Source organism: Sander lucioperca, chromosome 9 (genome assembly GCF_008315115.2).
Source record: "Sander lucioperca isolate FBNREF2018 chromosome 9, SLUC_FBN_1.2, whole genome shotgun sequence".
Classification (NCBI taxonomy): domain Eukaryota; kingdom Metazoa; phylum Chordata; class Actinopteri; order Perciformes; family Percidae; genus Sander; species Sander lucioperca.
Window position 1 is genome coordinate 17,483,023 of NC_050181.1, and position 25,974 is coordinate 17,508,996.

Here is a 25,974-nt window from a genome sequence, read left to right on the forward strand (position 1 = left end):
AATAGGTGTTACTGCTGGGTTACACTTGATTACAACACTGATTCATATACAAAAGGCATTTACATAAGTGCGAGCATACTTAAGGAAGGTCATATTAGTGTGTACATAAACATTGTAATTTCCCTTGTGGGATTAATAAAGTATAAATTATATAATAATTATAGTATAATGTATTATTATTATGTGAGGGTAGTCAGTGTGTCACCCTTATGAATGGTTATTTAAAGATTTCCATTTCCAAGCAGGTCAGTTTCTCATTACTGTATTCTAATCATTACAGTTTCCTGAATCGTAATACCTAAATGTTGAACAATGACTTTCAGTAGACTTAATAAGGATAAAAAATGACTCTTCATTGTGTTGTGTCAGAGGAAATGTCGATGCAAGTTTCATATCCTTTGTTGCTGCTGGTTCAATAATTCATACCAGTCAAATCAGAGCAGAGAGTGGAGGCCTGGAGGAGAGTCGAGCGGAGCTCAGTGATTTATTGGTGTGAAAGCTGCTGCTACTGAACAATAGGAAGTTGTCAGCTTCAAACTATGAGAGCAAAGAGCTGCCAAGTTTGTGCTCTGAACACAATAAGTTTCGATCTGTGATCTTTGCAGAAATAGGAGGTTGTCATGTTTGAAGTTTGCGAACAATAGATGTTGCATCTCAGAAAGCATATACAATGTTGAACATGCAGAGTTGTGATCTTAGCTGAAACATTGAACGGTAAAGTGAGCATACTGTTTGCTGCTCGTCCTATTAGACAGGCAATCAGCCACTGATCCAGTGAGCAGCCGGCGTGGCATTAGAAAGACGGACAGCAGATGAAAGTTATGCCCCCGATTCAGTTTTGCACCTACAGCTTGTTGCCTCATTGCCGTTTCATCGTTGTGTCATTTCATGAGAAGAGTGTTGACAGTTTGGAGCTTCTGGGGGAGCAGAGGCGACATGTGGATCTGCTGTACATGACAGGAGGAGGAGAAATGTAAAACTAGAGAGAAAGAAGAAATACTGACTTGTCAACACGGAGAAATAAGAGAAGGGCTGTGACAAGGAGTGTGATGGTGTGTTAAAGTAGATCCTTGGCTAAAAACAGGAATATTTGTCACATTCCCCACCCAATTTGTGCCAAGTCCCAATCTAATGTGCTGATTGGAAAATCTACACCAAGCAGAACTGTCACTGGGCAAGCAGTTGTCAATCTGAACTAAGTATTAGAACTTCATACATTATTCTTTGTAACTTATATTAAAAGAAAAACGTTGTTAGGTGACACACTAGTTAATGATTTCTCCGTAAAGAGCTGCGTAATAAATACACCTTTTCAAGGAGAGGTAAGTGCTCTCATTGCAGTAGTAGTCATGTCAGATTACGCACAAGGAGCAGGTTTTGAATTCAAATACTCTGATTTATCTTTTACTGTGCAGTTGTGCTTGTGATCCTTAGTAAAGTCATTCTACCAGGAGTGGGGTTCAAACCCACGAGGCCTTTTGACCATTGGATCTGAAGTCCAACGCCTTAACCACTCGGCCTGGTAGCAACCATGAATGCAAAGTGGTAGAGATGATTCACAACCTCTCTATCCTCAATCATTCATTGACCAGCCTCACAGTCCCACTGCTGGGTCATTCCTTTGGTCTGGATTTATACTGATTGGCTCCCAGGCATCTTCATCTTGCGTAAAGATTGATTGAGAAGTCACAGTATGTATTTATTAGGGGTGGGAATAAAAATCGAAAATTGTATGTATCATGATTCTTTTTGTGACGATTTTCATAATCAGTTCTTTTCCCTAGAATTGATTTTTTATTTTTTAGCCAGTGATTCACCTAAATATTTTCTGTTTATACCGTATCTCCGACGGTGACTACATCATATCTGTTTCCAGCAAAACAGACCAGATGCAGGAAATGCAGAAAATCCATGTTATGTTCTTCTTTATAAATGAAATAAAAGTCAGACTGAATTACATGTGATGTGCATTCTTTTTAGAAAAAAATCAGTTTTTAGAAATGTATCATTATATATTGTCTCTAGAAGTGTATACTCAATACTATCCAATCGCAATACTTTCAGCAATCGCAATGAATGAAAATCCCAATACACATCGTCTCATCTTTTTACATCATTGTTATATTTATATTTATGTGTCAATATTTTTTTTTTCCCACCCAATTTCTGCCAAGTCCCAAACTACAAACAGGATTTTGAAAAGTGAGGAGGACATGTCACAACTGAAAGTGTTCTCATTGCAGTAGCAGTCATGTCAGATAACTACACAAGGAGCAGGTTCTGAATTCAGAAACCCCATGAGTTGTTTTTTTACTGGGCAGTTTTGCATGTGATCCTTGTTAAAGTCATTCTACCAGGAGTGGGGTTCGAACCCACGAGGGCTTTTGCCCATTGGATCTTAAGTCCAACGCCTTAACCTCTCGGCCATCCTGGTAGTCATCATGAATATAAAGTGATAGAGATGATTCTACATCATCAGCTGAAGGTCTAATGTGTAATGCTAATGTTTATATCACAACCTCTCCATCGTCAATCATTCATTGACCAGCATCACACTCCCACTGCTGGGTCATTCCTTTGGTCTGAATAGAGCTCAACAGTCCCGCCCCTCCTCCTAGAGACCTTGGGTTCCGGAAGTAAATTTCCCATTCATTTCTCCCATTGACGTCTGGAAAGATCCGTACATAAAGAGTTTTAGACCATGCCTTAGGCTAACTAGCTACGACGTGACATAAGCATACAACATATAATTTCAACTGAAAAAACGAACAGAAAATCCAAAAAAAGTAAAAAGGTACAAGACTGTGTACATAGTTTCATTATTGAGCGAAGAAACTACTCATTCCATAAACCACCGCGCAACACTGAAGAAAGGAAGCTACGTTAGTTTAGCTAACAGCTAATTTGGCTAACCACTAACTGAGACAGTATGTATTAACTTTAAAAAAAAACTCAAAATTAAACCTGAAAATAACCGTTAAAATATATAACAGCTGTTACGTCAGCTGTAGCCTGCTTTACCCAGTGTTTAGTTTAGTTAACGTTATTTTAGACTGAAACAAGCTGTAGTAAGTAAGTAAGTAAGCTAGCAGTTAGCCGAATTAGCTGTTAGCTAAACTAACGTTAGCTTCCCGGTGGAGGCTAACGGCAGAAGCGTGGAACCGATCGTGTTTCGTGCGGTGTCGTCAATCCTCGTAAAACAGGATTATCATTTTGGGCATGCGCATGACGGATCATGCAGGCAGCTCCCCCTCCTCACCAGCATGAGTTCCACCAATCAGAGGCATCACTGTTGGATTGTGGGATTGTTCAGGATTGTGGGTAATGGAGTACTTATCCAAGACATCGTGAATAAAAGACATTTATCTCAAAACAAGGTTGGTGCCCCATGAACTTTTGGCATCTATATGAGCATATACAATCGCTGAGTCATGTCGTACCTGGTTTTAAGTCTACCATCGATGGTTACGATTTTATGGCTTATACTCCAATTTGTCAATGGAGAAATTGCATTGTATTTCTACTTCCGGAACCCGCTATGGGTGGGACTGTTGAGCTCTATTCATACTGATTGGCTCCCAGGCACCTTCATCTTGCATGAAGATTGATTGAGAAGTTACAGTATGTATTTAGTAGGGGTCAGGGGGGGAATCGACTGACTGGCTTGACATGTGATATGCATTCTTTTTTAGAAAACAATTTGTTTTTAGAAATGTCTCATGATATATTGTCTCTAGAAGTGTATACTCAAAACTATCCAATCGCAATACACATCGAGTTGGCACCCATGTATCGTGAAAGAATGGAATCGGGACAGAAGCATATGGTCCCAGCCCTAGTATTTAAATATACAAGCTTAGCTCATCTCTGCACACTGTGGTCTATGAACATCTTTGTGTTTGTAAGGGGTTATTGCTTTCCCACCCAATTACTGCCAAGTCCCAATCTAATGTGCTGATTGGCCATCTACACCAAGCAGAACTGTCACTGAGTGCTCATTTGTCAGTCTTGTCTCTGTATTAGAACTTCATACAGTATTATTTGTAACTTAGGAGAAAGCAATCCACATAAGCAGAGTGTAGGTAATACAGTAACTAATATTTGTCTTGTGAAACCTGCTGTTGTTTTTTTGTGTCACTTCTATAACTTTTCACAATATAGAAGGTATACCAGGAATGGGATTTGAACCCACGAGGCCAACTGTCCATTGCATCTTGAGTGCACCTTAACCACTCGGGTATCCTAGTAATGTTTACGTGTCTCTAAATGGCAAAAGAAAAACATTGTTAGCTGACACACTAGTTACTGATTTCTCCGTAAAGAGCTGCATAATAAATATTCCTTTTCAAGGAGAAGTAAGTGCTCTCATTGCAGTAGTAGTCATGTCAGATTACCGCACAAGGAGCAGGTTTGGAATTGGAAAACTCCATGATCCATTCTATGATTCTACGTCATCAGCTGAAGGTCTAATGTGTAATGTTAATGTTTATATCACAACCTCTCTATCCTCAATCATTCATTGACCAGCCTCCCACTCCCACTGCTGGGTCATTCCTTTGGTCTGGATTCATACTGATTGGCTCCCAGGCACCAACTTGATGCTCAACATGATCTTGCGTGAAAATTGATTGAGAGGTTACAGTATGTATTTTTAGGGGTAGGGATAAAAATCAAAAATTGTATGTATTGTGATTTTTTTTGCGACGATTTTCAAAATCGATTCTTTTCCCTAGAATTGATTTTTTATTTTTTAGCCAATGATTCACCTAAATATTTTCTGTTTATACTGTACCTCCGACGGTGACTACATCATATCTGTTTCCAGCAAAACAGGCCGGAAGCAGGAAATGAAGAAAATCCATGGCTGTGTCTCAAACTGCCTACTTCTGTCAGTACACTGCTAATGGTCACTGACCACTTACTGCCGTAGTACCCACTTTCGATGGTTAGTATTGTCCCAAAAGGAACACTTACGTTAAAACACTTACTTACTGACGAGTGGTCGGCTCAGCTCGCCGCCTCTCAAAATCTGACGAAAATCTTTCAAACTGACCTTTGTTGATCTGAAATGAAGACAGATTTATTATTTGTGTCCCCCTTCAGAAATTTTATGTTTATTGTCCCCCCCTAACTGTATTAATAATACAGCCACAATTATACTCGTAGAAGACGTGTTCACCGGGGAAAGCCTTAATACTATCATTAGTGTAGCATGGAGACTGTACCATTATCCTTCTTTTCAGTGTTTCTCTCTCGATTCAATGAAAAAGCTGGCTAAATTGACCGAAATATTCTTCTTTAAAACCATTTATTTTTAAGTTGTTTATAATCAAGCCACAAAAATACCTTAAAACATAATGACTTATTTTGAAAAAGTGTCCCCATATATAAAAGAAATACAATACTTTTGTAGACTTGTTAAATTAGCTGATCATAATGTAAATTAGTGAGCCACTGGTAAAGCTCATCTGCTCACCCTGACAGCCACACACCTCCAAAAATATGAACTAAGCTCAACACACTTACCTGAGACTCTCCACCTGACTGTCCCTGGTCTACCTGTTCCTCAGGTCTTTCTGTCTCCTTTGCCTGTGACATAGTGACATTAGTATTTCCATAAGCACCCATTCTTATAAAGATGTTACCAAATTGTCTTGATATGAGGACTTATTGTACTTACTTGGCGTTTTGGTGTAGGCCTACTGAAAAAGGATCTTATGTCTGTTTTTCTTTTCTCTGTCATTTTAAACAACACAAATCTTTAACGGCAGATGTCTAAATATGAGTTAGTTTCATAGGTTCACCACGTGGTCATATTATAATTATAAAATGATCTTGCGTCCTCCACATAAATATTAGGTTTCGTCTGGGACATCCATCCATCTTCGTCCGCTTATCCGGTCTCGGGTCGCGGGGGTAGCAGCTCCAGCAGGGGACCCCAAACTTCCCTTTTCCGAGCCACATTAACCAGCTCCGACTGGGGGATCCCAAGGTGTTCCCATGCGAGGTTAGAGATATAATCCCTCCACCTAGTCCTGGGTCTTCCCCGAGACCTCCTCCCAGCTGGACGTGCCTGGAACACCTCCCTAGGGAGGCGCCCAGGGGGCATCCTTACCAGATGCCCGAACCACCTCAACTGGCTCCTTTCGACGCGAAGGAGCAGCGGCTCTACTCCGAGCTCCTCACGGATGACTGAGCTTCTCACCCTATCTCTAAGGGAGACACCAGCCACCCTCCTGAGGAAACCCATTTCGGCCGCTTGTACCCTGGATCTCGTTCTTTCGGTCATGACCCAACCTTCATGACCATAGGTGAGGGTAGGAACGAAAACTGACCGGTAGATCGAGAGCTTTGCCTTCTGGCTCAGCTCTCTTTTCGTCACAACGGTGCGATAAATTGAATGTAATACCGCACCTGCTGCGCCGATTCTCCGACCAATCTCCCGCTCCATTGTTCCCTCACTCGCGAACAAGACTCCAAGGTACTTGAACTCCTTCACTTGGGGTAAAGACTCATTCCCTACCTGGAGAAGGCACTCCATCGGTTTCCTGCTGAGAACCATGGCCTCCGATTTAGAGGTGCTGATCCTCATCCCAGCCGCTTCACACTCGGCTGTGAACCGATCCAGTGAGTGCTGAAGGTCACAGGCCGATGATGCCATCAGGACCACATCATCTGCAAAAAGCAGCGATGAGATCCCCAGCCCACCGAACTGCAACCCCTCTCCACCCCGACTACGCCTCGATATCCTGTCCATAAATACTACAAACAGGATTGGTGACAAAGCGCAGCCCTGGCGGAGGCCAACTCTCACCTGAAACGAGTCCGACTTACTGCCGAGAACCCGGACACAGCTCTCGCTTTGGTTGTACAGAGATTGGATGGCCCTGAGAAGGGACCCCCTCACCCCATACTCCCGCAGCACCTCCCACAGTATCTCCCGGGGGACCCGGTCATAGGCCTTCTCCAGATCCACAAAGCACATGTAGACCGGTTGGGCATACTCCCAGGCTCCCTCCAGGATCCTTGCGAGAGTAAAGATCTGGTCCGTTGTTCCACGACCAGGACGGAATCCGCATTGTTCCTCTTCAACCTGAGGTTCGACTATCGACCAAACCCTCCTTTCCAGCACCTTGGAGAAGACTTTACCAGGGAGGCTGAGAAGTGTGATACCCCTATAATTGGCACACACCCTCTGGTCCCCCTTTTTGAAAAGGGGAACCACCACCCCGGTCTGCCACTCCTTAGGCACCGTCCCAGACTTCCACGCAATGTTGAAGAGGCGTGTCAACCAAGACAACCCCTCCACACCCAGAGCTTTAAGCATTTCTGGACGGATCTCATCAATCCCTGGGGCTTTGCCACTGTGGAGTTGTTTAACTACCTCAGCAACTTCCACCAGGGAAATTGACGACAATCCCCCATCATCCTCCAGCTCTGCCTCTACCATAGAGGGCGTATTAGTCGGATTTAGGAGTTCCTCAAAGTGCTCCTTCCACCGCCCTATTACCTCCTCAGTTGAGGTCAACAGCGTCCCATCCTTACTGTACACAGCTTGGTTTTCCAGAAGCACCTTGGTGCCGACCGAAAGTCCTTCTCCATGTCTTCTCCGAACTTCTCCCACACCCGCTGCTTTGCCTCTTTCACGGCAGAGGCTGCAGCCCTTCGGGCCCTTCGGTACCTTGCCACTGCCTCCGGAGTCCTCTGGGATAACATATCCCGGAAAGACTCCTTCTTCAGTCGGATGGCTTCCCTGACCACCGGTGTCCACCACGGTGTTCGTGGGTTGCCGCCCCTTGAGGCACCTAAGACCCTAAGACCACAGCTCCTCGCCGCAGCTTCAGCAATGGAAACTTTGAACATTGTCCACTCGGGTTCAATGCCCCCAGCCTCCACAGGGATGCACGAAAAGCTCCACCGGAGGTGTGAGTTGAAAGTCTGTCGGACAGGGGCCTCCTCCAGACGTTCCCAATTTACCCGCACTACCCGTTTGGGCTTACCAGGTCTGTCCAGAGTCTTCCCCCACCCTCTGACCCAACTCACCACCAGATGGTGATCGGTTGACAGCTCTGCCCCTCTCTTCACCCGAGTGTCCAAAACATACGGCCTCAGATCAGATGAAACGATTATAAAATCGATCATTGACCTTTGGCCTAGGGTGCTCTGGTACCAAGTACACTTATGAGCATCCCTATGTTCGAACATGGTGTTCGTTATAGACAATCCATGACTAGCACAGAAGTCCAACAACAAACAACCACTCTGGTTTAGATCAGGGAGGCCGTTCCTCCCAATCACGCCTCTCCATGTGTCTCCATCATTGCCCACGTGCGCGTTGAAGTCCCCCAGCAGAACTATGGAGTCCCCCACTGGAGCCCCATATAGGACTCCACTCAAGGTCTCCAAGAAGGCCGAATACTCCGAACTCTTGTTTGGTGCATATGCACAAACAACAGTCAGAGTTTTCCCCCCCACAACCCGCAGGCGTAGGGAGGCGACCCTCTCGTCCACGGGGTAAACTCCAACGTAGCGGCGCTCAGCCGGGGGCTTGTGAGTATCCCCACACCCACCCGGCGCCTCACACCCTGGGCAACTCCGGAGAAGAAAAGAGTCCAACCCCTATCCAGGAGTATGGTTCCAGAACCGAGACTGTGCGTAGAGGTAAGCCCCACCAGATCTAACCGGTAGTGCTCCACCTCCCGCATCAGTTCCGGCTCCTTCCCCCACAGAGAGGTGACATTCCACGTCCCCAGAGCCAGCGTCTGCTGCCCGGGTCTGGTCCGTCGAGGCCCCTGACCTTCACTGCCACCCATGTGGCAGCGCACCCGACCCCAGCGGTTCCTCCCACAGGTGTTGGGCCCATGGGATGGAGAGATGGATGCCACGTAGCTTTTTCGGGCTGTGCCCGGCCGGGCTCCGTGGCAAACCCGGCCACCAGACGCTCGCTGACGAGCCCTCCATCTGGGCCTGGCTCCAGATGGGGGCCCCGGGGTTCCTCCGGGCAGGGTCACTCCATCTCTTCCTCGGTCACTCATAGGGTTTCGTCTGGGACAGAGGATATATATTTAACTGATCAGCTACATAACTTCATATTGAGCAAAACACAACTGTAGATCTCCAATATTAACCCTAATATCAGTTCACACACATAACGGCTTATCGCCGTGGTAACATTAGTTGTAGTGGGTGCATTTCTATCCAACAAGCTATAAGCTAGGTAACGTTACATTATATTACACTAACATAGCAAACTTTTTTGTCATTAATTACTCAGCATCATTTCTATTTGATAAAAGAAAAACTTAATCCGATGTTTAATGTGAATAAAAGAGCCTTGAACCGCCTACTTACTACATACCGTGAGTCATACTGTGAGTCTGTGAGTCTAGTGCAGATCCTAAGGTACAGCAGGCAGTGCACCAAACCACTGTGAGGCAAGGGAGGGGAGACTCAAAATGTTTCTAAACTTAAAAAGCATTTTTTGGGGTGTGTGTTGTTTTACTGCTTACACAGATATTTTAAGTATACATCATTATGTTATTTACAATACACAGCATTGTTTTAATGATATTTCTAGGTGGGGACAACCCTTAGATGGGGGGGTCTTGACCCTCCCCCGACCCACCTGGGATTTACGCCCTTGCCCCCTGTCCCCAGTGGAAATTACGCTCTAGCTCAGTACTATCAAATCGCAACACACATTAAAATGACACCGCTGTATTCTATATTTTCACAATATAGAAGGTATACCAGGAGTGGGATTTGAACCCACGAGGACAACTGTCCATTGCATCTTGAGTGCAACGCCTTAACCACTCGGCCATCCTGGTGATGTTTACTTGTCCCTAAATGGCAAAAGAAAAACGTTGTTACCTGACACACTAATTACTGATGTCTCCATTAAGAGCTACATAAGAAACACACCTTTTCAAGGAAAAATAGGATAAAGGTATACCACAAAAGGAGCAGGTTTGGAATTCAGAAACTCTGTGAGTTATGTTTGACTGTGTAGTTGTGCTTGTGATCTTTGTTAAAGTCATTCTACCAGGAGTGGGGCTTGAACCTACGAGGGCTTCTGCCCATTGGATCTTAAGTACAACGCCTTAACCACTCGGCCATCCTGGTAAGAATCATGTATGCAAAGTGGTAGAGATGATTCTACGTCATCAGCTGAAGGTCTAATGTGTAATGTTAATGTTTATATCACAACCTCTCTATCCTCAATCATTCATTGACCAGCCTCACAGTCCCACTGCTGGGTCATTCCTTTGGTCTGGATTCATACTGATTGGCTCCCAGGCACCTTGATCTTGTGTGAAGATTGATTGAGAGGTTACAGTATGTATTTAGTAGGGGGGGGGGGGAATCGACTGACTGACTTGTGCATTCTTTTTTAGAAAACAATTCCTTTTTAGAAATGTCTCATGATGTATTGTCTCCCACGAGGACAACTGTCCATTGCATTTTGAGTGCAACGCCTTAACCACCCGGCCATCCTGGTGATGTTAACATGTCTCTAAATAGCAAAAGAAAAACGTTGTTACCTGACACACTAGTTAATGATTTCTCCGTAAAGAGCTGCATAATAAATATACCTTTTCAAGGAGAAGTAAGTGCTCTCATTGCAGTAGTAGTCATGTCAGATTACGGTGACTACATCATATCTGTTTCCAGCAAAACAAACCAGAAGCAGAAAATGCAGAAAATCCATGTTATGTTCTTCTTTACAAATGAAATAAATGTCAGACTGACTGAGATGTGATGTGCATTCTTCTTAGAAAAAAAATCAGTTTTTAGAAATGTTTTTTGATATATTGTCTCTAGAAGTGTATACTCAATACCAAGGATGTAACTTTGGTTTGAGAAGTGTGGGGGGGACACAAAGTAGGGTGTCCGGGGGTCCTCTGCCAGAAAAATGTTTTTGATTCGAATCCCATTTCCTGCATTTCTACATTCATTTACAGGGACAGAGGTGATATAAAATCCAGGAAATAATGAAGTTGACCATAATGAAATTATGCCAGAAAGGATAGCAGGCTACTAAACTATGTATAAGAAAAAGATGTCTTACTGTATTTGTTGCTTAAAATAGTGGCCAATGACAGAGGCTTATAAATGAAATAATATTAAACTAATTTGAAAGTGGGGGGGACACATACATGATTTTGAAAAGTGAGGAGGACATGTCCCACCTGTCCCCAGTGGAAATTACGCTCTAGTTCAGTACTATCAAATCGCAACACACATTAAAATGACACCGTTGTATTCTATATTTTCACAATATAGAAGGTATACCAGGAGTGGGATTTGAACCCACAAGGACAACTGTCCATTGCATCTTGAGTGCAACGCCTTAACCACTCGGCCATCCTGGTGATGTATACATGTCTCTAAATGGCAAAAGAAAAACGTTGTTACCTGACACACTAGTTACTGATGTCTCGATAAGAAACACCTTTTCAATGAGAAGTAAGTGCGCTCTCTCGCTACAAGCGGGTTTTGAATTCAAAAGCTAACCTTTATTTCATTCTGTGCAGATGTAGTCCTGATGATTGTTACATTCATTCAACCAGAAGCATGGTTCAAACCCACAAGAGCTTCTACCCATTGGATCTTAAGTCCAACGCCTTGACCACTCAGCCATCCTGGTAGTGATCATGAACGCATTACATTACATTACATTACATGTCATTTAGCTGACGCTTTTATCCAAAGCGACTTACAATTGCTATATATGTCAGAGGTCACACGCCTCTGGAGCAACTAGGGATTAAGTGCCTTGCTCAGGAGCACATTGGTTGATGTATTGCAGTGGGAATCGAACACCAAAGACATGTGTCATATCCACTGCGCCATCAACACCCCAAAGTATGCAAAGTGGTAGAGATGATTCTACGTCATCAGCTGAAAGTCTAATGTGTAATGCTAATGTTTATATCACAACCTCTCCATCGTCAATCATTCATTGACCAGCCTCACACTCCCACTGTAAGCACTGTTATTTAAAGTTGTGCCCATTATTTTTATAATTATTCATGTGACAGTCATCGTTACTGTTATATTGCTGTATGAAAACTGCTGTTAATATTGTTGTTAGAAGTTTGATGAATATATTTTGGCAATTGTTGAGATAATTAGAAAAGGCTGGTAAAGTTGCAAAAGGGCATTATATAAAGTGCTGTACATGTGTGCCAAATACACCAAAAATGTTTTTCAGGCTTCTGCATTTTTGGGTCCATAGAGCATGAGGATCTTTCACTTGCTGAGCCGACTGACTTCCTGCTGGCTCCCTGTATTTTACAGCTTTTCAAAACTTTTTCAGTTTTTATTGGACCTAGCTTTGCAAATTCAAATACTAAAATGTGACATTTTGGGATGTTTATGATGCTCGGAAAAATGTATTCACCTTTACAGCAGAATGTAATAACTCAACTGTTTAATTTATATTAAGTCTTAAAGTTGTGCATAATTAAGGGTGTGTCTCTTTGAGTGACAGGTGGCTTTCATCACAGGATGCGGGCATAGACTGTAGGCTCCATCTATTTTCCCATTTTTAGATTAGCCGAAATCAGGCACTGCCAAGATAGCGTCAGCCGGAACCACCAGGAGCACTTTAAGCTTCATTTAGGCTCTTTAGAAACCTGTGGGTGACGTCACAGAGTCTATATCGACGACGTTTCATTTCGGCCAGATTTCCATCACCATCTTGCTTTCTTTGTGTTGGAATTTTAAATTCCGGTGGATTTCTGAGGACTATGGTTAACTGCTCCTCAGATCTCTGCAGGGTAAATCCAGACAGCTAGCTAGACTATCTGTCCAATCTGAGTTTTCTGTTGCACGACTTTTTGAACGTACACATGTTGCACCAAAACCAGTTCCTTCCTGAGACTATTTTGCGGCGGCACTGTCGCTCCGTCCGCAAATTAAATTTGCTCTACCAGACATATCCAAGGCTTTTTTTAAGCATTTCAAGGAAACCTTTAAAAGTTTTTTTTGCGTCACTGCTGCGAAGGTTTCAAACCACTGACCTCAACAAACCGCCACTCTCTGTAGCCTCCTCTCACAGTTTCGTTCACTCTGCCGTTCAAATGAGCTCAAACTGACTCAACCTGCTGCACCCCACTGAGGAGGCCACTCATGAATATTACATTTGCTCATTGCACAATGAACCGTTTTCCCCATTGCTCAAAGCCACATACATGCAGGCGATCATGCATGAAGTCAAGTGAGTACATACACACATATGCACACACACACACAAACTTGTAAATTTCTCCTTACTGTACCCCAGCTACTGCACTGTAAGTATAGGTACATAACATACGCAATCATCGTCACACTTTCACTTATACACACATCCAACACACTGTGATTTGATGACTTTTGATGCTGTTGTGGTGTTCACCCGACACACATGGTGGGTGTTGCATGGGGGCTGCCGCCACCTGTTTTTAATGATGTTTATTTGGCACATGTCTGAGGAGTGAAAGGGCGGATGGTGTATGCGTGACTGACTGGCAGATGTTTAAGATGAGGGAGAGAACGCATCAAGCAGATAACTCCCACAGATAACCGAACAGTGTCACTACCCAACGTTCCACGAATGATGGTAACACGGCCGGGGCTTTGTATCTTTGCTGTTTGCATTTTTAAATGGGATGTTCTAATTTTTATTCTCTTATCTCGCTGACTGTTGAAGCATGTTTGCCTCTTCGGAACGGAGACAAATTTGTTAGGCCATCAAAGGACAGGTCTTCAGCTCGCACTAATGTTTCAGTGAGCTCAGCGCTGAAAAGAAAAACCAACCCTGAAGATAACTAGCAGCCTGTTTTTTTTTAGACATAAATCTGCTTGATGAATAAGAAAGTAGTCGTGTTTCAATAAAAGAGGTTGGAAAGTTGTTTGGAGAATGGACTGTCCTGAGTGCTAGTTACCAGTGGTCCTTGGCAAAGATAGGGGCCAGTATTTTATTTTGAAAGGGTTCCACTGGCGTTCATCTAACATGTGTCTGTGTACAATTGTATTTGCATGTAGGGTAGACAGCAATCAGTTTTTGGCGGATGACCACTTTTTGTCATATGACAACAGTAGCCAGTGAATCACAATTAATGATTTATAATCTTTCTAGTCTCATTGCAGTAGTCTATTTGTGCAAATGATTAATTCAATTCAATTCAATTTTATTTATAGTATCAAATCATAACAAGCGTTATCTCGAGACACTTTACAGATAGAGTAGGTCTAGACCACACTCTATAATTTACAAAGACCCAACAATTCCAGTAATTCCCACAAGAGCGAGCATTTAGTGCAACAGCGGCGAGGAAAAACTCCCATTCAGGCAGAAACCTTGAGTGGTGAGGAAATCTTCCTTTTAGAGAGAAACCTCGGACAGACCCAGGCTCTTGGTGGGCGGTTGTCTGCCGGTGCCGGGTGGGGGTACGATGAACAGTGGCAATAATAGTCACAATAAAGATAATGGAACTATGACTAGAAATAGTAGTTGTTGTAGTAGTTCATGGCATATCAGGGCACTGCAGGGCGTATCAGGGTGAAGCAGGCCATAGCGTGACGTAGCAGGGCGTAGCAGGACATAGCAGGGCGTAGCAGGGCGTAGCAGAGCACTACACGGCGTAGCAGGGCGCCTAGCAGGACCACGGCGACAGCTGCAACCATGATTTAGGTGCCAGCCTAATCCAAGGAAAACTGCTGGGCGAGAAAACATAGGGCTTTTACGCATTTAGTCGGTCTGCGATCATCTGCAATACTTTCTCTAGCTGTTTCAATACAGCGGCCGTGTTTCTTTTTTTTACAAATAATTTATAATAATAATATAATAATAATAATAATAGTTTCACGTTATCATACTTCCATAAGAAGCTGCTGCTCATTTTTTAAAGTATGAACTCATTTTAGCATCAGTAAATCTGTTATCGACCTTGCGGTCTGTTAAAGAAAGCCGTGAACGTGCATCTATCCAAATGATTTCATCCTGACTCGACCTAGTCTCTCCTCCTCAGCCTGACTCGACCTAGTCTCTCCTCCTCAGCCTGACTTGACCTAGTCTCTCCTCCTCAGCCTGACTCGACCTAGTCGCTCCTCCTCAGCCTGACTTGGCCGTCGTGAAACGCACCAAGCCAGGCTGCACAGATTAGACTAGGTCAAGCCTCGCTTTATAGGTTATCCTGGATTTTTTTAATTCTGCTTTTGTGAAACAGCCCCCAGGATGGCAAAAAGAAAACATTACTTGAGACACTAGCTACTGATTTCTCCAGTAAGAGCTGCATAAAAAATACACCTTTCATTGCAGTCATGTCAGATTAGCTACCTTTTATTGTGCAGATCTTGTAATGATCCTTGTTAAAGTCATACTACCAGGAGTGGTGTTTGAACCCATGAGGGCTTTAGCCCATTGGAGCTTAAGTCCACCCGTCAACCACTCGGCCATCCTTTCATCATCCAGGAGTCACAATATTAGCACTTTGCTGCCACATTAGATGTAAATGGGTTCTTTCTGGTGTTAATGACTCAGAGAAAGCTGATGGACAGCAAGAGCTTTAAAGGTTTTCACACTGACAGTGGAGTCTTCAGTTAAATGCACTTAAACTGTAGTTTCCAATTAAATCCCTGAGTGCTTTCTCTTGTTTGCCCTGAGATGGCTCATTTCTTTTTACCCTCGACTGCACTTACACCTCCTCAGCCCAAACACAACCTCCCTACTACTAACCTACCTACCTACCTACAATAACTCATTATTCCTTCACATAAAACTTTATTATGTAAATTTACACTAATAAAGCGCATGCGAGTGTAGTAGTACTCGAGATTGGTGTTAAGACCGGTCTCAAAACCACTTTTTCACGGTCTCTGTCTATCGACCGCAATTTTACTTCATTGGTACTTCATGGTTCAAACCCACAAGAGCTTCTACCCATTGGATCTTAAGTCCAACGCCTTGACCACTCAGCCATCCTGGTAGTGATCATGAACGCATTACATTACATTACATTACATGTCATTTAGCTGACGCTTTTATCCAAAGCGACTTACAATTGCTATATATGTCAGAGGTCACACGCCTCTGGAGCAACTAGGGATTAAGTGCCTTGCTCAGGAGCACATTGGTTGATGTATTGCAGTGGGAATCGAACACCAAAGACATGTGTCATATCCACTGCGCCATCAACACCCCAAAGTATGCAAAGTGGTAGAGATGATTCTACGTCATCAGCTGAAAGTCTAATGTGTAATGCTAATGTTTATATCACAACCTCTCCATCGTCAATCATTCATTGACCAGCCTCACACTCCCACTGTAAGCACTGTTATTTAAAGTTGTGCCCATTATTTTTATAATTATTCATGTGACAGTCATCGTTACTGTTATATTGCTGTATGAAAACTGCTGTTAATATTGTTGTTAGAAGTTTGATGAATATATTTTGGCAATTGTTGAGATAATTAGAAAAGGCTGGTAAAGTTGCAAAAGGGCATTATATAAAGTGCTGTACATGTGTGCCAAATACACCAAAAATGTTTTTCAGGCTTCTGCATTTTTGGGTCCATAGAGCATGAGGATCTTTCACTTGCTGAGCCGACTGACTTCCTGCTGGCTCCCTGTATTTTACAGCTTTTCAAAACTTTTTCAGTTTTTATTGGACCTAGCTTTGCAAATTCAAATACTAAAATGTGACATTTTGGGATGTTTATGATGCTCGGAAAAATGTATTCACCTTTACAGCAGAATGTAATAACTCAACTGTTTAATTTATATTAAGTCTTAAAGTTGTGCATAATTAAGGGTGTGTCTCTTTGAGTGACAGGTGGCTTTCATCACAGGATGCGGGCATAGACTGTAGGCTCCATCTATTTTCCCATTTTTAGATTAGCCGAAATCAGGCACTGCCAAGATAGCGTCAGCCGGAACCACCAGGAGCACTTTAAGCTTCATTTAGGCTCTTTAGAAACCTGTGGGTGACGTCACAGAGTCTATATCGACGACGTTTCATTTCGGCCAGATTTCCATCACCATCTTGCTTTCTTTGTGTTGGAATTTTAAATTCCGGTGGATTTCTGAGGACTATGGTTAACTGCTCCTCAGATCTCTGCAGGGTAAATCCAGACAGCTAGCTAGACTATCTGTCCAATCTGAGTTTTCTGTTGCACGACTTTTTGAACGTACACATGTTGCACCAAAACCAGTTCCTTCCTGAGACTATTTTGCGGCGGCACTGTCGCTCCGTCCGCAAATTAAATTTGCTCTACCAGACATATCCAAGGCTTTTTTTAAGCATTTCAAGGAAACCTTTAAAAGTTTTTTTTGCGTCACTGCTGCGAAGGTTTCAAACCACTGACCTCAACAAACCGCCACTCTCTGTAGCCTCCTCTCACAGTTTCGTTCACTCTGCCGTTCAAATGAGCTCAAACTGACTCAACCTGCTGCACCCCACTGAGGAGGCCACTCATGAATATTACATTTGCTCATTGCACAATGAACCGTTTTCCCCCATTGCTCAAAGCCACATACATGCAGGCGATCATGCATGAAGTCAAGTGAGTACATACACACATATGCACACACACACACAAACTTGTAAATTTCTCCTTACTGTACCCCAGCTACTGCACTGTAAGTATAGGTACATAACATACGCAATCATCGTCACACTTTCACTTATACACACATCCAACACACTGTGATTTGATGACTTTTGATGCTGTTGTGGTGTTCACCCGACACACATGGTGGGTGTTGCATGGGGGCTGCCGCCACCTGTTTTTAATGATGTTTATTTGGCACATGTCTGAGGAGTGAAAGGGCGGATGGTGTATGCGTGACTGACTGGCAGATGTTTAAGATGAGGGAGAGAACGCATCAAGCAGATAACTCCCACAGATAACCGAACAGTGTCACTACCCAACGTTCCACGAATGATGGTAACACGGCCGGGGCTTTGTATCTTTGCTGTTTGCATTTTTAAATGGGATGTTCTAATTTTTATTCTCTTATCTCGCTGACTGTTGAAGCATGTTTGCCTCTTCGGAACGGAGACAAATTTGTTAGGCCATCAAAGGACAGGTCTTCAGCTCGCACTAATGTTTCAGTGAGCTCAGCGCTGAAAAGAAAAACCAACCCTGAAGATAACTAGCAGCCTGTTTTTTTTTAGACATAAATCTGCTTGATGAATAAGAAAGTAGTCGTGTTTCAATAAAAGAGGTTGGAAAGTTGTTTGGAGAATGGACTGTCCTGAGTGCTAGTTACCAGTGGTCCTTGGCAAAGATAGGGGCCAGTATTTTATTTTGAAAGGGTTCCACTGGCGTTCATCTAACATGTGTCTGTGTACAATTGTATTTGCATGTAGGGTAGACAGCAATCAGTTTTTGGCGGATGACCACTTTTTGTCATATGACAACAGTAGCCAGTGAATCACAATTAATGATTTATAATCTTTCTAGTCTCATTGCAGTAGTCTATTTGTGCAAATGATTAATTCAATTCAATTCAATTTTATTTATAGTATCAAATCATAACAAGCGTTATCTCGAGACACTTTACAGATAGAGTAGGTCTAGACCACACTCTATAATTTACAAAGACCCAACAATTCCAGTAATTCCCACAAGAGCGAGCATTTAGTGCAACAGCGGCGAGGAAAAACTCCCATTCAGGCAGAAACCTTGAGTGGTGAGGAAATCTTCCTTTTAGAGAGAAACCTCGGACAGACCCAGGCTCTTGGTGGGCGGTTGTCTGCCGGTGCCGGGTGGGGGTACGATGAACAGTGGCAATAATAGTCACAATAAAGATAATGGAACTATGACTAGAAATAGTAGTTGTTGTAGTAGTTCATGGCATATCAGGGCACTGCAGGGCGTATCAGGGTGAAGCAGGCCATAGCGTGACGTAGCAGGGCGTAGCAGGACATAGCAGGGCGTAGCAGGGCGTAGCAGAGCACTACACGGCGTAGCAGGGCGCCTAGCAGGACCACGGCGACAGCTGCAACCATGATTTAGGTGCCAGCCTAATCCAAGGAAAACTGCTGGGCGAGAAAACATAGGGCTTTTACGCATTTAGTCGGTCTGCGATCATCTGCAATACTTTCTCTAGCTGTTTCAATACAGCGGCCGTGTTTCTTTTTTTTACAAATAATTTATAATAATAATATAATAATAATAATAATAATAGTTTCACGTTATCATACTTCCATAAGAAGCTGCTGCTCATTTTTTAAAGTATGAACTCATTTTAGCATCAGTAAATCTGTTATCGACCTTGCGGTCTGTTAAAGAAAGCCGTGAACGTGCATCTATCCAAATGATTTCATCCTGACTCGACCTAGTCTCTCCTCCTCAGCCTGACTCGACCTAGTCTCTCCTCCTCAGCCTGACTTGACCTAGTCTCTCCTCCTCAGCCTGACTCGACCTAGTCGCTCCTCCTCAGCCTGACTTGGCCGTCGTGAAACGCACCAAGCCAGGCTGCACAGATTAGACTAGGTCAAGCCTCGCTTTATAGGTTATCCTGGATTTTTTTAATTCTGCTTTTGTGAAACAGCCCCCAGGATGGCAAAAAGAAAACATTACTTGAGACACTAGCTACTGATTTCTCCAGTAAGAGCTGCATAAAAATACACCTTTCATTGCAGTCATGTCAGATTAGCTACCTTTTATTGTGCAGATCTTGTAATGATCCTTGTTAAAGTCATACTACCAGGAGTGGTGTTTGAACCCATGAGGGCTTTAGCCCATTGGAGCTTAAGTCCACCCGTCAACCACTCGGCCATCCTTTCATCATCCAGGAGTCACAATATTAGCACTTTGCTGCCACATTAGATGTAAATGGGTTCTTTCTGGTGTTAATGACTCAGAGAAAGCTGATGGACAGCAAGAGCTTTAAAGGTTTTCACACTGACAGTGGAGTCTTCAGTTAAATGCACTTAAACTGTAGTTTCCAATTAAATCCCTGAGTGCTTTCTCTTGTTTGCCCTGAGATGGCTCATTTCTTTTTACCCTCGACTGCACTTACACCTCCTCAGCCCAAACACAACCTCCCTACTACTAACCTACCTACCTACCTACAATAACTCATTATTCCTTCACATAAAACTTTATTATGTAAATTTACACTAATAAAGCGCATGCGAGTGTAGTAGTACTCGAGATTGGTGTTAAGACCGGTCTCAAAACCACTTTTTCACGGTCTCTGTCTATCGACCGCAATTTTACTTCATTGGTACTTCATGGTTCAAACCCACAAGAGCTTCTACCCATTGGATCTTAAGTCCAACGCCTTGACCACTCAGCCATCCTGGTAGTGATCATGAACGCATTACATTACATTACATTACATGTCATTTAGCTGACGCTTTTATCCAAAGCGACTTACAATTGCTATATATGTCAGAGGTCACACGCCTCTGGAGCAACTAGGGATTAAGTGCCTTGCTCAGGAGCACATTGGTTGATGTATTGCAGTGGGAATCGAACACCAAAGACATGTGTCATATCCACTGCGCCATCAACACCCCAAAGTATGCAAAGTGGTAGAGATGATTCTACGTCATCAGCTGAAAGTCTAATGTGTAATGCTAATGTTTATATCACAACCTCTCCATCGTCAATCATTCATTGACCAGCCTCACACTCCCACTGTAAGCACTGTTATTTAAAGTTGTGCCCATTATTTTTATAATTATTCATGTGACAGTCATCGTTACTGTTATATTGCTGTATGAAAACTGCTGTTAATATTGTTGTTAGAAGTTTGATGAATATATTTTGGCAATTGTTGAGATAATTAGAAAAGGCTGGTAAAGTTGCAAAAGGGCATTATATAAAGTGCTGTACATGTGTGCCAAATACACCAAAAATGTTTTTCAGGCTTCTGCATTTTTGGGTCCATAGAGCATGAGGATCTTTCACTTGCTGAGCCGACTGACTTCCTGCTGGCTCCCTGTATTTTACAGCTTTTCAAAACTTTTTCAGTTTTTATTGGACCTAGCTTTGCAAATTCAAATACTAAAATGTGACATTTTGGGATGTTTATGATGCTCGGAAAAATGTATTCACCTTTACAGCAGAATGTAATAACTCAACTGTTTAATTTATATTAAGTCTTAAAGTTGTGCATAATTAAGGGTGTGTCTCTTTGAGTGACAGGTGGCTTTCATCACAGGATGCGGGCATAGACTGTAGGCTCCATCTATTTTCCCATTTTTAGATTAGCCGAAATCAGGCACTGCCAAGATAGCGTCAGCCGGAACCACCAGGAGCACTTTAAGCTTCATTTAGGCTCTTTAGAAACCTGTGGGTGACGTCACAGAGTCTATATCGACGACGTTTCATTTCGGCCAGATTTCCATCACCATCTTGCTTTCTTTGTGTTGGAATTTTAAATTCCGGTGGATTTCTGAGGACTATGGTTAACTGCTCCTCAGATCTCTGCAGGGTAAATCCAGACAGCTAGCTAGACTATCTGTCCAATCTGAGTTTTCTGTTGCACGACTTTTTGAACGTACACATGTTGCACCAAAACCAGTTCCTTCCTGAGACTATTTTGCGGCGGCACTGTCGCTCCGTCCGCAAATTAAATTTGCTCTACCAGACATATCCAAGGCTTTTTTTAAGCATTTCAAGGAAACCTTTAAAAGTTTTTTTTGCGTCACTGCTGCGAAGGTTTCAAACCACTGACCTCAACAAACCGCCACTCTCTGTAGCCTCCTCTCACAGTTTCGTTCACTCTGCCGTTCAAATGAGCTCAAACTGACTCAACCTGCTGCACCCCACTGAGGAGGCCACTCATGAATATTACATTTGCTCATTGCACAATGAACCGTTTTCCCCATTGCTCAAAGCCACATACATGCAGGCGATCATGCATGAAGTCAAGTGAGTACATACACACATATGCACACACACACACAAACTTGTAAATTTCTCCTTACTGTACCCCAGCTACTGCACTGTAAGTATAGGTACATAACATACGCAATCATCGTCACACTTTCACTTATACACACATCCAACACACTGTGATTTGATGACTTTTGATGCTGTTGTGGTGTTCACCCGACACACATGGTGGGTGTTGCATGGGGGCTGCCGCCACCTGTTTTTAATGATGTTTATTTGGCACATGTCTGAGGAGTGAAAGGGCGGATGGTGTATGCGTGACTGACTGGCAGATGTTTAAGATGAGGGAGAGAACGCATCAAGCAGATAACTCCCACAGATAACCGAACAGTGTCACTACCCAACGTTCCACGAATGATGGTAACACGGCCGGGGCTTTGTATCTTTGCTGTTTGCATTTTTAAATGGGATGTTCTAATTTTTATTCTCTTATCTCGCTGACTGTTGAAGCATGTTTGCCTCTTCGGAACGGAGACAAATTTGTTAGGCCATCAAAGGACAGGTCTTCAGCTCGCACTAATGTTTCAGTGAGCTCAGCGCTGAAAAGAAAAACCAACCCTGAAGATAACTAGCAGCCTGTTTTTTTTTAGACATAAATCTGCTTGATGAATAAGAAAGTAGTCGTGTTTCAATAAAAGAGGTTGGAAAGTTGTTTGGAGAATGGACTGTCCTGAGTGCTAGTTACCAGTGGTCCTTGGCAAAGATAGGGGCCAGTATTTTATTTTGAAAGGGTTCCACTGGCGTTCATCTAACATGTGTCTGTGTACAATTGTATTTGCATGTAGGGTAGACAGCAATCAGTTTTTGGCGGATGACCACTTTTTGTCATATGACAACAGTAGCCAGTGAATCACAATTAATGATTTATAATCTTTCTAGTCTCATTGCAGTAGTCTATTTGTGCAAATGATTAATTCAATTCAATTCAATTTTATTTATAGTATCAAATCATAACAAGCGTTATCTCGAGACACTTTACAGATAGAGTAGGTCTAGACCACACTCTATAATTTACAAAGACCCAACAATTCCAGTAATTCCCACAAGAGCGAGCATTTAGTGCAACAGCGGCGAGGAAAAACTCCCATTCAGGCAGAAACCTTGAGTGGTGAGGAAATCTTCCTTTTAGAGAGAAACCTCGGACAGACCCAGGCTCTTGGTGGGCGGTTGTCTGCCGGTGCCGGGTGGGGGTACGATGAACAGTGGCAATAATAGTCACAATAAAGATAATGGAACTATGACTAGAAATAGTAGTTGTTGTAGTAGTTCATGGCATATCAGGGCACTGCAGGGCGTATCAGGGTGAAGCAGGCCATAGCGTGACGTAGCAGGGCGTAGCAGGACATAGCAGGGCGTAGCAGGGCGTAGCAGAGCACTACACGGCGTAGCAGGGCGCCTAGCAGGACCACGGCGACAGCTGCAACCATGATTTAGGTGCCAGCCTAATCCAAGGAAAACTGCTGGGCGAGAAAACATAGGGCTTTTACGCATTTAGTCGGTCTGCGATCATCTGCAATACTTTCTCTAGCTGTTTCAATACAGCGGCCGTGTTTCTTTTTTTTACAAATAATTTATAATAATAATATAATAATAATAATAATAATAGTTTCACGTTATCATACTTCCATAAGAAGCTGCTGCTCATTTTTTAAAGTATGAACTCATTTTAGCATCAGTAAATCTGTTATCGACCTTGCGGTCTGTTAAAGAAAGCCGTGAACGTGCATCTATCCAAATGATTTCATCCTGACTCGACCTAGTCTCTCCTCCTCAGCCTGACTCGACCTAGTCTCTCCTCCTCAGCCTGACTTGACCTAGTCTCTCCTCCTCAGCCTGACTCGACCTAGTCGCTCCTCCTCAGCCTGACTTGGCCGTCGTGAAACGCACCAAGCCAGGCTGCACAGATTAGACTAGGTCAAGCCTCGCTTTATAGGTTATCCTGGATTTTTTTAATTCTGCTTTTGTGAAACAGCCCCCAGGATGGCAAAAAGAAAACATTACTTGAGACACTAGCTACTGATTTCTCCAGTAAGAGCTGCATAAAAAATACACCTTTCATTGCAGTCATGTCAGATTAGCTACCTTTTATTGTGCAGATCTTGTAATGATCCTTGTTAAAGTCATACTACCAGGAGTGGTGTTTGAACCCATGAGGGCTTTAGCCCATTGGAGCTTAAGTCCACCCGTCAACCACTCGGCCATCCTTTCATCATCCAGGAGTCACAATATTAGCACTTTGCTGCCACATTAGATGTAAATGGGTTCTTTCTGGTGTTAATGACTCAGAGAAAGCTGATGGACAGCAAGAGCTTTAAAGGTTTTCACACTGACAGTGGAGTCTTCAGTTAAATGCACTTAAACTGTAGTTTCCAATTAAATCCCTGAGTGCTTTCTCTTGTTTGCCCTGAGATGGCTCATTTCTTTTTACCCTCGACTGCACTTACACCTCCTCAGCCCAAACACAACCTCCCTACTACTAACCTACCTACCTACCTACAATAACTCATTATTCCTTCACATAAAACTTTATTATGTAAATTTACACTAATAAAGCGCATGCGAGTGTAGTAGTACTCGAGATTGGTGTTAAGACCGGTCTCAAAACCACTTTTTCACGGTCTCTGTCTATCGACCGCAATTTTACTTCATTGGTACTTCATGGTTCAAACCCACAAGAGCTTCTACCCATTGGATCTTAAGTCCAACGCCTTGACCACTCAGCCATCCTGGTAGTGATCATGAACGCATTACATTACATTACATTACATGTCATTTAGCTGACGCTTTTATCCAAAGCGACTTACAATTGCTATATATGTCAGAGGTCACACGCCTCTGGAGCAACTAGGGATTAAGTGCCTTGCTCAGGAGCACATTGGTTGATGTATTGCAGTGGGAATCGAACACCAAAGACATGTGTCATATCCACTGCGCCATCAACACCCCAAAGTATGCAAAGTGGTAGAGATGATTCTACGTCATCAGCTGAAAGTCTAATGTGTAATGCTAATGTTTATATCACAACCTCTCCATCGTCAATCATTCATTGACCAGCCTCACACTCCCACTGTAAGCACTGTTATTTAAAGTTGTGCCCATTATTTTTATAATTATTCATGTGACAGTCATCGTTACTGTTATATTGCTGTATGAAAACTGCTGTTAATATTGTTGTTAGAAGTTTGATGAATATATTTTGGCAATTGTTGAGATAATTAGAAAAGGCTGGTAAAGTTGCAAAAGGGCATTATATAAAGTGCTGTACATGTGTGCCAAATACACCAAAAATGTTTTTCAGGCTTCTGCATTTTTGGGTCCATAGAGCATGAGGATCTTTCACTTGCTGAGCCGACTGACTTCCTGCTGGCTCCCTGTATTTTACAGCTTTTCAAAACTTTTTCAGTTTTTATTGGACCTAGCTTTGCAAATTCAAATACTAAAATGTGACATTTTGGGATGTTTATGATGCTCGGAAAAATGTATTCACCTTTACAGCAGAATGTAATAACTCAACTGTTTAATTTATATTAAGTCTTAAAGTTGTGCATAATTAAGGGTGTGTCTCTTTGAGTGACAGGTGGCTTTCATCACAGGATGCGGGCATAGACTGTAGGCTCCATCTATTTTCCCATTTTTAGATTAGCCGAAATCAGGCACTGCCAAGATAGCGTCAGCCGGAACCACCAGGAGCACTTTAAGCTTCATTTAGGCTCTTTAGAAACCTGTGGGTGACGTCACAGAGTCTATATCGACGACGTTTCATTTCGGCCAGATTTCCATCACCATCTTGCTTTCTTTGTGTTGGAATTTTAAATTCCGGTGGATTTCTGAGGACTATGGTTAACTGCTCCTCAGATCTCTGCAGGGTAAATCCAGACAGCTAGCTAGACTATCTGTCCAATCTGAGTTTTCTGTTGCACGACTTTTTGAACGTACACATGTTGCACCAAAACCAGTTCCTTCCTGAGACTATTTTGCGGCGGCACTGTCGCTCCGTCCGCAAATTAAATTTGCTCTACCAGACATATCCAAGGCTTTTTTTAAGCATTTCAAGGAAACCTTTAAAAG

General features: G+C 43.0%; 1 protein-coding gene and 4 non-coding genes across 5 annotated transcripts in view; 1 reads left to right on the top strand and 4 right to left on the bottom strand.

Annotated features, from left to right (window-relative positions):
* Nucleotides 1–25,974, top strand: part of LOC116044902 (contactin-associated protein-like 4) — a 206,537-nt gene that overhangs the window by 149,654 nt on the left and 30,909 nt on the right. The window lies entirely within an intron of this gene.
* trnal-uaa lies at nucleotides 2,352–2,434 on the bottom strand. Its single transcript has one exon. It is a non-coding gene; the product is annotated as a tRNA-Leu (tRNA).
* Nucleotides 9,748–9,830, bottom strand: trnal-caa. Its single transcript has one exon. It is a non-coding gene; the product is annotated as a tRNA-Leu (tRNA).
* Nucleotides 10,043–10,125, bottom strand: trnal-uaa. The gene has a single exon. It is a non-coding gene; the product is annotated as a tRNA-Leu (tRNA).
* trnal-caa lies at nucleotides 11,293–11,375 on the bottom strand. The gene has a single exon. It is a non-coding gene; the product is annotated as a tRNA-Leu (tRNA).